At 26.9% G+C, this 12671-nt stretch overlaps 1 protein-coding gene and 1 long non-coding RNA gene across 3 annotated transcripts in view; one reads left to right on the forward strand and one right to left on the reverse strand.

The window, feature by feature from the left end:
- LOC111628706 (glutamate receptor ionotropic, kainate 2-like) overlaps positions 1–12671 on the reverse strand; it is a 36351-nt gene that overhangs the window by 17499 nt on the left and 6181 nt on the right. The window lies entirely within an intron of this gene.
- On the forward strand, positions 2156–4464 carry LOC111628695. Of its 2 annotated transcripts, XR_002757207.1 has the most exons (5): positions 2156–2626; positions 2718–2921; positions 3011–3324; positions 3396–3625; positions 3724–4464. It is a non-coding gene; the product is annotated as an uncharacterized LOC111628695 (long non-coding RNA). The 2 variants fall into 2 exon arrangements; XR_002757206.1 differs by having other exon boundaries at positions 3396–4464.

The following is a 12671-nucleotide window of genomic DNA, read 5'->3' on the forward strand; positions in this document are numbered from 1 at the left end:
TGCATAACTCCATTACAAAAGTTCTAATTAAACCCAGAAAAGTTTAACAGTGCATAAAATAGAGCCATGGGCTATTTTTGGAGGGAGGTTAGTTCTCTATACGTTACGAAGTTTGTCTAAGTATTTATCCAAATATTGAGTTAATTATAATGGATATTTTTAATTTCCTCTGCAATCATTATTATGATCAAATAAGATAACAAACTTGCTCGCTCAAATTTTTACCTTCCATGTTGCTGAATTATTGTCAAAAATCCTTTCAACTGTACACACTTTAATAGTTTAAACATTTTTATAACCATCACCATACTGTTTATTAAAGTACATTTAAAGTTTAATAATGATAAGTTTTTAAAAATAAAATTTTCATTTATTTATATATTAGTGTTATTAGCTATTAGTTTATTAACGTAGGCAGAAAAGTAGATATTATTTGTTAAAATTTATTAGTTTTGTAAATTTTTAATTTTTTGAATATTTTAACAAAGTCTTTCACAAAAACTCTGAAATATTGAAATAAATTTGTATTATAAACAATTCATAAAAGCAATTATGTAAATAAAAAGTATTTTTTGAAAAAAATATGTTCTTTTAGCAGTTGATTTGACGACAATATCAATTGGTTTGATGATTATCAGTTGAATCTCATTGAATTCTTTAATTACTGTGCAAAATAAACTTTTACCATATTCAAAATATTAATTTGTAACTGTTATCTATCAAAAAATTCGAATAAATTTTTTATATCATCAATATCAAACCGTAGATATCACATAAAACTCATCTTGTGTCAAATTTTCGGTTCACTTTCAAGTTACTTCAACGACAAAAGAAATTAAATCAAATTATATTCCAGATGACTAATCTTAACATCAATTTGAAAAAGTGCTAATTTAATAACAATTCGTTTTCAATTATTCGGTTTTATTATCACAAATATCATTACATAGCAAGAATTTACATAAATTACATAAAATTATTTTAAAATTAGAAAAATATATATNATTTTTCTAATTTTAAAATAATTTTATGTAAATTCATTGCCATTAAGCAGTATTCCTGATAAAGAAATACTTTAAAAAAAAGATAACAATAATAAAAATGGATTTATGAAAATTAAATCATCACGCGAAGTCAAATGAACAGAATTATTATGAAAAATAATGTCCAAACAAAAATGGACAAAAATATCATATTTCAATTGATCTCATAATTTACAGCAATATTACTCAGAATGACGATTCTCGGACCGGTACCGATTCACGAAAAGTTTCCTAGCATCTCATAATTGTTATTATATCTTGATAACTGTCATGTTACAGTATGTATGTACAGTATCCACATACGAGAAAATTTATGCGAGTACATTGACTCTCAAGTTTGATAATACAGTAAATAATATGATAAAAATCGAATGCATGTTCCTAATAAGTTGGGAAAAATATCTCAGGTGACCATTTCAGTTAGCTTGAGAAGCACTGACTTTGGTATAGGATATCTTAAAATATTTTGGTCCGTCTACTAATTTTATCCTTTTTATGATCATGTAGTCAAATAAAAAATGAAAATGCTTTTAGACTCTGTTAAAAAATTTTTTTCTTATACGCTATACTAGAACGAAAAAACAAAAAAATCTTTATTTTGTTATTGCTATACTTTTGCCATAAAAACATTTTTTTAAAAATCTGTATGGCGTGACGTTTAAATTTCATATGTGAAGTTCTGATCGTTTACTGAATCGAATCGGGGTAGTTTTATTTTACATTATTTTCCCCATTTCACAGGTTATAGCATGTAATATAAAAATATATTTATGCAATTTAACATAACATATTTTCCTTATTTCCTGCACATATATGAACGGAATTTTTCTGCACAAGTGACGGTTGGAAACGATGGTTGGGATTTGCACACAGTGCAAATAACGATTGAACATTCAAATAAAGAATAAAAGAGAGAGAGAGAGAGAGAGAGAGAGAGAGAGAGAGAGAGAAAGAGAGTGACACGCTGACAGCCGAGCCTGTGACATTGCATACTTCTTGAGCTCATCTTGTATTCTTATCTTACATTATTAAACCGGATTTTTTCTGTGATTCAGCTAAACAATGTTTTAACATTGTTTTCACCTAAACAATGTTTTAACATTGTTTTCACCTAAACAATGTTTTAACATTGTTTAGCTGAATCACAGAAAAAATCACAGTTTTCACAGAATCAGCACAGTTTTCGTGTAAATTACAATTGTGGAGAACGAATTCCCAAATAAAGTGTTATAGTAGATAAGAAAATTGTTTTCTGGCAGCCATGCTACAAAAAGATAGAGTGCACTCAACTATTCCAGTTAGAACAGCATACTGCAAAAAATTCATAAATAAATATATATAAATATTTATATATTTAATGCAATAAGAATAGTCAATATCGTTTGACCAACTTATGCACCAAATGAACAAAAGAAAAATGACGAAATTTACTTTAGGATTGTACTGCGTTTTTAGCAGCTAATATCCTGTAGAAAAAGTTATAAGTGCCAGAATTTAAACAGTTCCTGGAAAAGTGGTGTAACTGTTCTATACCAGATGAGTCTACATTTCAAGGAAATTACTTGTAATACTGCTATGAAAAGGTGGGCATTCTCATTTAATAGAACATAATTGTTAATAATTTTAAAATATACATCAAAATAATAAACGGCTATTGGTCTATTGCTTTTTAAGGTAATATCAGACATCAAGAATGATTGTGAAATTTCAGATATTTGATAAAGCGTCGATGAAAGCACGGAAAAATGGGGACTTACATGTCAAACTTAGTGGAAAAATTGTCTACTTTTACAGCGTGTAAGCCACGCTTCATCGCATGCGGTGAGCTTGAGAAGACAAATCATGCAACTATTACATATTTTGTAAATGCTCTTTTGCGTAAGATAATCAATAATTTCTTAAAATTACATTTTATTAAACATACTTTTATAAGAAAATTTATTTATCTGTAAAGTATTTACTTTTAGATATATTGTGGACAAATAGCATGAAGGAAGAGAAACTATTAATTTTAGTGATATCCTCCTTATATACTAAAAGCTAGAGCTCTGGGTTCTTTGTCCAAACATGATTAATACCACATGCCTGGCACATGGATTCCACCGAGATGCAGCAGTTTGAAGTCGATTAATTGCCGCTATGTAAAAAGTGTTCTGTGAGATACCATACAGAGTACGAATCTACAGAGTCTAATCCCTATCTTTATCCGATTATAACCTGATGGTAAACCTAGATAAATGAAGGTGTTTTCTTTCATAAAATTTTTTTTAATTGCAAAACAGTAAGTATTAATCAATATGTTAATTTGTAACTTTTTGAAATTAAATTTAACAATTTTCCAAATTATTTTAGGTGATCGACACGTTTTCAAGTGAAGACGCATGTAGCATTGCAAAAGCCCAAGAGATGTTTGAATCGATATCCCTTAAGAAAGACAGCTTTCATACAAGATCACTCTCACTGTAGTTGCGGGACGATAACAAAGTTGAAAATCCAGGGATTGGAACTTTCTGAATTTGCAAATTCTTGCTGATTTTACTACTTCAATTGAGTCTCTTCTAGGGGAAATAGGAAGTCGAACGGTTAGAAAATTGATTGCAGTCCTTAAAAACATCCAAGTTTAGAGGTAATTAAGCAAATGAACAGAGTAAATTGATAGTGAAAACACACAAAATTCCAGGAACTTGGAACTATCTGCTGTTGCAAACTTCAAGTTCTGTCACTGGCCTCTTCAGACGTTGCGAAATCCTTTTCTGTATAGAAAAGTATCCTGACCAACTAAAATCCAATTTTAATACACAAAAATCTAGAGAAGAACATTCTTATCAATTGCTCATAAACATCGCCACATAATACGTCCCAGTAATCGGAAAATTAAGATTGTCTTATGTAAATTTAATAATGTTTTTTACTTATATAAAAAGTGCATACAAATAAATAAGTACAGTATATTTATTTATCACTGTCGTACGTTCTTATTTACATATTTTAGCTATTTAAGCAATATGTTACAGTTATTCCTTGCATAACAAAAGATTTGATTAACGGGCGAAATTAATTCCGGTATTCCCTTTATATGTGCGGAAGAAGTTTTAATAAATTAGCCGCGTTAGTCAAGTGATACTGTATAAACATATTTGAATGGCTTTTAACATATATATCCGTCCCCTATTCATAACCTAAACCGAACATAAAAATCAAACTTCTCAATTAAATAAAATTTATTTATTTATAACAGTTTTGTTTTGTATTAAGATCGGTTAGATTAAATTTTAATTTATATAATTTTACATTTAAAAACTTTCACCTACAGTACGATATCTTCAAAATTCCTGGCATTCAAGGTGAATATCATCACTAAATAAGATGCTATATTTCTTTGTACTAATTATCCAATAGTAATTAATGTTTCATTTTTACATCTAATAATAATAAATTTTTAAAATGATTGAATGCATCAGTTTTTATTTGGTTAAGAATCTTGTATTAGAATTTCATATTTTATTTATATATTATCTTTTAACTAAATGAATCGTCGTATAATTTAATTAAGAAAATAAATTACTTTAACATACCTTTTATTTAAAATTCGAATAAATTAATTAAATTTAGTATTTATTAGTATTTTTTTAAATAAAAAAGTTAATTAATAATGTAAAGTACTTCAAAATAAAATTATTTATTTAGCTATAAAATATTATTCAAGACTATTTTATTCTATTTTTATGAAAAAAATATTTAAATATTTAAAATTTGTTTTGAGTTTCTAATATAATTATATAAAATGAAATATTTTTTGTTTCCAGAAAAAAAATTTTTTTTTTCATTCTTTTATTAACTGTTAAGATAATACGAACTTCTTACAGTGTATTTTTAAAATGAATTTTTGTATTGTAAATACCAATATTGCATTAAGAAATATTTTTAGCGTATATCTTGCTTTTAGTAGAAGTAGACCTTAAATCAATTTGAAAAAATTTATGTTTTGTGAAATGTAAATATGCAGCATGTATTCGCATCTTTTTAAGAACAAAATAAATAAATATTTTTGAATATTTTAAATCTTTACAGTATTTCTGCGCTACGTACATTTGTTTTATTTATTTAAAAAATTGTTCCAATCACGTTTACACTCGTTTAATCTCGTTTAATTATATACATATATACATACGTACTGTGCATGCATATACACAAACAAAAAAACAAAAAACCCATTCTAATAAATATTAATATAAAGTTAATATATAAACAATATATAAACGTTTGTATATGATAAAATAAAAAAAAATAAGCAATATACAATTACAAATACATTTATATTATTTTAAAGAACTATATAATGTAATTCGCACTGTGTACACAATAAAAATGACTTTATATTGCTATCAAAAGTTTTTATTCTAGAAATTGAATGCAAATTGCCTCTGAAACTGAAAAATACAGTATTGGGAGTGACTATTTTTTATAATAATATCTGCGACTGTAAAATTTGAAGAAAAATTCATATAAAATCAGTCTTTTATTTACTTTCACATTTTAGGGAAACAAAATGACGTTAGCGCTAGCCTTTCGTTGTAAGCTACTTGATCATTAAAAAAGTGATAAAAGTTCCATTTAAAAAAAGATGAAAAAATTCTTTACAAATTATTAAATTTTAAAGCATGAAAAGCTCATTGGGAGGTAAATGTAAAGTGTGTTCTTCAAATATACGAAGGAATCACTATTCTTTTTTATATTTTAAAAAATTATTAAAACTCTTAAAATGTTTATTGAAAAAAGATAATTTTATCATTATTTGACAGTCAAGTAGTCTAGAATGAAAGTCGGAATGAATGCCAACGTCATTCTCTTGTTCTTTCTATGTGAAAATGGATGTAAAGGAGACTGATTTTATATAGATTGCCTTTTAGATTTTAAATTTTAATAAAAATTTCCCATTAAAATTTTTTTTTTATATTTAAGATTTTCAAAATTTAGTTTTTAATACTTTCATAATTTAAAAAGTTTTACAACTTTCCTCCGTGAAAATTTTATTATTTAATTAATGTCCATAAAGAGAAAGTTATAAAACTTTACGAATTATAAAATTATTATAATGTAAAGACTTGGTTTTTGAATTATGTTATGTCTATTTACGTTAAGCTGGATTACAAAGCGATAAAAATTGAAAAATGGGATTTTGAATTAGAGTTGAAACATACTTGAAATAATTAGTTTTTATGTTAGTGCTAAAATGTGGCCGGCATGATGGCGAAGCGGTTAAGGCGTGCTATCACTCTGGGGAACAAGGATAGATCGAAAAATCCTAGGAATTTTTTCGGGAATGATCTGTATCTGATATGTTGGCCCAATCCCTTACCACTCATCAGTCCTATTGCGTTTTTGGCCGAATCCGCGATAATCTTGAAGAAAGGACCTTTTAATGCTTATGGGCGAAAGGATGGATAATAAAAAGATGAAATAAGGCAACACGAAGGCGATCTGCCATGGAGGGGTGCCTTCCGAGTGGGCATTCTGCGAGAAACTGGGCTCCTATTTAAGTGTTAATTATATATATAAACAATTAAGGTCTATAATTAATCTTTTTAACTTCATACCACTAAAAACTTCAACTCACATCTTCGCGAATCATTAACTGTAATTAGTCAAACTATTTAAAAAACATCTCACCCATCCAAAGTTAAAAAAAACAACTTTCAAAGAACACGATCACTCTACAGATATTGTAAAAATTCTGCAAATAAACTTAGAAAGTATCCTATAAATAAATATTAAAAAATGAAATTGTAATTTAATTAATGAATTATATTTAAGCAAATAAAATAACATGCTCTTTGTTTCAAAGGTATTTTTTATTTAAAAAATAGTTTTCTATACTATTTCAAATAATATAATATAATATCAAACTGTTAATCATCCCATATATTTTACTTATTAAGAATAATACGCATTTCTTATATTTTACTTCTTAACTTTATTAATACAGTAGAGTCCCGTACAACGCGCTAATAAAACAAGCAACACCCTCAAATTTTGTCGATCAGAGGTATACTTTTTTTTCAACTTATAGGTCAAGGTTTAAACTTTCATAAATCGTGTGATAATGCGGTTTCGATAACGCGATTTCCTAGAATGTTTAACGAATTCCCCGCGTTGTACGGGACTCTACTGGTTAGGAATAGTTACATTATGGCAAACTGGAAACTTTGTGAAACGAAAACGAACTAAACGTTGTAAATGTTTTCTTAATTTAACTATTCACATACTAGTGGAAGACGGTCCATAGATATATAAGATATCACCTGGAAGTGTCATAATAGTTTCAAAATTCCTGAATTTGAGACCATATGTAATTTTTACTTAATTTCAAGAAACATTGACCAATAGTACACTTATTTTCATTGCATCCGAATAACTGCATTCTTTATACTCTGTTTGTTCACATTTAGCTTTTGAGTTTTGTCCTGAAATAAATGTTACATTTACTAAAAAAAATACTGAAATCAAGAAAATTTTAAATGAAAACAGTAATTTTATTCATTTACCATAACTATAGAGTTACATTTTAAAATATTTAGAAGACAATTCTCATCTCTCAGCTTTTCTTTCTTCTTACAGACAATTTTTGGCATTACTTCCATATACCATCATTATTCTTTTGAATGTACTGTTTATTTCCACAATCTTAAAATTGTTCTGCAGGGAAATTTAAACTATTTTGTTGCAGTATATAACACCATAGTCCAGTTTTTTATATTTTATGTTTAGAGCGCTACAGTATAAATTGGAAAATAGCATTACAAGCATAGCTACTCATTTTTGAGTTTTTATTTGGCCCTAAATTTTCACTCATTCTATAACTTTTCAAGCAATTTTGCATGACAACAGATGCACTTAAATTTATCTTTTTCTTTGATTGTCTGCAAGCCTGCTTTAAGAATTAAATAAAAAAATTACGGCTCAGCGATTACGGATCAGCTTAAAGCAAAAACATAAAACATATCGATCTAATTTAATATCAATTTGAAGAGAAACTGTCAAAAAGAAAAAGAAAAAATCTTCAAATGTGACACAACTATATAGGAACAGACAAGAGTAATTTGTTATTCTTTTTTCTTTGTTTTAAATGACATTTTTAAATTTGGGTATGCAAAATTTATCAGGTCGTAATATTAAAACCTTTAATTTTATTATTATAAATTTTTCTAATTTTTATTAAAAAATAGATCGTCTTTACTTTGCAAACTTAAAATAAACTTATACTTCCAATTGTGTTTTATTTTTTAATTACTTTAATCATTGTATCATCTATTCTATATTACCTATGATAACAAATAAACTTTCTTAACAAAATTAAAAGCTTTTAGTGTCTTAATTATTCAAAAGTTTCATCAATTTTACNTTATTATCGTATCTTCGGTTATGGATGTTCACACGACTATATTTTTTAAATCTATAGACAGAAATTCACTTGAAATATAGCTAAAGTTATGATATTTCTAAACGTGAATTTATATAATATATATAAAATTATATCCTGAATGACACTAAAAGTTTCTAACGAAATAACTATATTTTTCTCATGTTAGGAAATCTACAACATAAAAATGCCAAATCTAGTCTACTAATAAATTATATAGAATTTAATGTAGAAATTCATGATAAATTCTCCTAAAATTACTTACTATAGCTTTAATTAATATGATACTCAAGTCATTTAGAAATGTTTAAGAAACTAACTATATTTTTAATTATGAAAACGAATATATGGGAAGCTAATATTTTAATTTTAAAAAGGAAAGAATAAGCAAATTCATCTGATTGTATTAAAGCGAATATAAAACAAATTTTACGATATTTCGTAGTTCTTTCATAGAGTCTGGTCATTTAACAGGAATAATTATTAGTTGCTAAATTAAGTTTTATTAAAAAATAGATCGTCTTTACTTTGCAAACTTAAAATAAACTTATACTTCCAATTGTGTTTTATTTTTTAATTACTTTAATCATTGTATCATCTATTCTATATTACCTATGATAACAAATAAACTTTCTTAACAAAATTAAAAGCTTTTAGTGTCTTAATTATTCAAAAGTTTCATCAATTTTACAAAATACTATAAAGAGGATTTTCTAAGATAGTTTTAAATCTATCATAGATGATTTAAGTCAATGAAAACTCTGCGGACACTAAAAGGATTAAATATTCCGTTGCTGGCATTCTTTGTATTTTAATTTATTTATCGCTCTTCTTGGTTTAGAATTTTTTTAGTAATGAAGTACTCAAAATCAGTTTGCGTCTATATTCTCCTAATGCGTTAATCTGTTATTTATCAGATATCAGTAAAACAATTTTATTGTTTAATTCAATTTCCTCGAATCAAAGTTTTTTTTAACTACTTAACACAAATTAAAATTAGCTTTTATTAAAAACAGATGTTACTATAAAATTTTTTAAATAATCGACTAATGCCTTCTTTTTATTCCTTTTCTTTTTTATTTTGGCATTTTAAAGTGCATCTGAAGCTAATTTTAAATAGTAAATTCAATTATTGTAACTCGATATAAATACCCATTTGGGAATTTTTTATTTGAATATATTTGTTTAAATATATTTATTATAACACCATATAGTAGTTTAGCATTGTTATCCGATATTCTATTATCAATATTAAGTTATATGTTACCTAAAAATTATGGAATGATAATTGTAAATATGATCGAGGAGACGGTAGTATGAATCAGAATACAAAATGATTCATTAATAAGAATTAATGTGAAGGCAGAGCTTGAAATCCGTAGAGATATTGAAATTCCCCTCAACGTTTTTACAGATTCGAGTTAGTAATTACTGATATAATTTGTACTTGAAAGAAAAACAAATCACTCAAAAACTATCGAAACAAAAATAACTGAAGAGCTAAATATATAATCTGATCCGTATGCTGCCGTATTTATTTGCAATGTACAGTACTTACGAAAGAGACAAGGAAAGTAGGCCTATCAACACTGCAAACGAGAGTATAATATCGGAGTAAATACATGAAAACGTGGACATGCGATTATTCATAAGTCAATAGCCCATTAGTAGCCGAGTACATAAAACCACTGAACACTGCTCATACGTTTGCATCTCGCCAACGGGCTGGCCACATGGACTTTTCCGGGTTTTCTTAAAGTCAGTAAGACCTAAATAGGGACCATTTTCCCATTAAAGACATTACGGAGGGTATCCCCCCGTGATGTCGTTAATGATCCCCACGGCAGATCGCCCATATACACGTTGCCGTGTATGAATAAAACTAAACTAAAACTCATAAGCCAGTAATCACGCGACAAGACCAAGTGCCATCGAATTTCCTATCCAAATTTTCATTGGATTAACGGTTTTTAATCCAGATATGACGAATACCGAAATCATACCTTATACAGAAATATATCGTATCAACAATAAAGTTTCAAAGATTATTAAGCTGCAATTTGAAAAAAATTGTAGACCTATGAACTGAGAGGCTGCCATGTTTGTTTCAATCAAGAACTATTTTCAACTATTATATACTGGTGTATTGGCCCGCCGTAAAATGACGAGAAACGCAGCATTATATAAATACCAATCCATTTATTAATAAATATATGAATGAAAGCCAACAGAACTAAATAAACAAATGAAAAAAAAGAATGACTGAAGTATGAAATTTAGTCTTCGCTGCATACTTCTAATTACATTACGTTGAAAGGAAATCGGAATCTAGAGTGATATTCTAGTTTATGTATATATAGGCAGGAAAGTATACGACGGGATTCTTGAATCACCAGCATCCAATTGCAATTTTTTAAAACATTGCGTTGTCAGATTTAGTATCATCAGAACTTCTTATAATATAGATGATCAGCCCATCATGATAATGGGAATTAAATAATTATGTTTAGATTGTCCTTCCTTAATCTCGAGAATGGAGTTAGAGAGATGAAAGTCAAGACTAGGGACAGGAGGCCCGATTACTTTTTTAGTACGATTACTACGATTACGATTGAAATACATGAACTTCCGATTCAAATCGGAAGTCATGTTATTTCAATTCAAAAGTTTTCCCGTGAAACGTGTTTGATAGATGAACAGCGCGACTCTATTGTTCAAGGAAAGGTATATATACAGGGGCAAGATACTAGTAATATGAGGTGGAGAGCTAATATTTTAAATTATTTATAATATTTTAAATTAAATAAATCAAAATATGATTATAAAATTGCAATCCGGCATTGTGACGATGTCACAATAAACAATTGCCCGTTGCATATGTTTTTTCTTGATTTAAATACGATTCTATATATTTATAGGTTTGTTAAAAATAGCTATTTGTAAATGAAAAGAATTATTGGTATAAATTAAGTTGTCATAGAATATATATATATATACATATATTACGTAAATATATACATTACATACATAAATACACATATATACGTACACACGTACATTTATATAGCCTATATACTTACAGTACATTTGCATTCATGTTGAAAAATCTGTATAATACTTATAATTAGTTTCAAAATTTAAATTTAAATTACTTAATACAAATATGTACTAAATGCTAATATTGTTAATAATAATAATAAGATTTAATCCAGATGTAATTAGGATTTAATAATAATTATTATTTATAAGTAATTATAGGCCTACAATTTCTGAAAAAGAGGTATATATAATATATTAATGTATATAATTGTAAATTAATTTGATTTCAAAATTTGTTGATAAGTTGGTTGCAAAATGGTATTAATTTTATCTTTATCTAGAAGAGAAGAAGAAAATTACATGTAAAACGAATAGAAACCTAATTTACATATACACAAATGAATATAAATACACATGACTACAGTTATTAGAATAATTAGTTTTGTATTGAGACTACCATTATTAAAATGTCTATATTAAAGTTTACTCTTTAGTGTATTTTGTTAGCATAAGCAGAACTGAAAAATATTAGAAAATGGAATGATAATTGTAAATATGATCGAGGAGACGGTAGTATGAATCAGAATACAAAATGATTCATTAATAAGAATTAATGTGAAGGCAGAGCTTGAAATCCGTAGAGATATTGAAATTCCCCTCAACGTTTTTACAGATTCGAGTTAGTAATTACTGATATAATTTGTACTTGAAAGAAAAACAAATCACTCAAAAACTATCGAAACAAAAATAACTGAAGAGCTAAATATATAATCTGATCCGTATGCTGCCGTATTTATTTGCAATGTACAGTACTTACGAAAGAGACAAGGAAAGNAATAGAAACCTAATTTACATATACACAAATGAATATAAATACACATGACTACAGTTATTAGAATAATTAGTTTTGTATTGAGACTACCATTATTAAAATGTCTATATTAAAGTTTACTCTTTAGTGTATTTTGTTAGCATAAGCAGAACTGAAAAATATTAGAAAATGTTTTCTTCTAATACTCAGTTTTATTTATATAATTATAATATCAATTTAGCGTTTATATTTGGCTAAAAATTTTAGATTTTAATTATATAAATAAAACTGAATATTAGAAGAAAATATTTTCTAAAGTTCTTCTAAATTCTAAAAATGCTAATGTGGTGTTTTCTGT

This window comes from Centruroides sculpturatus, unplaced genomic scaffold, assembly GCF_000671375.1.
Source record: "Centruroides sculpturatus isolate CEXI.00-Female unplaced genomic scaffold, Cexi_2.0 scaffold30, whole genome shotgun sequence".
Classification (NCBI taxonomy): Eukaryota; Metazoa; Arthropoda; class Arachnida; order Scorpiones; family Buthidae; genus Centruroides; species Centruroides sculpturatus.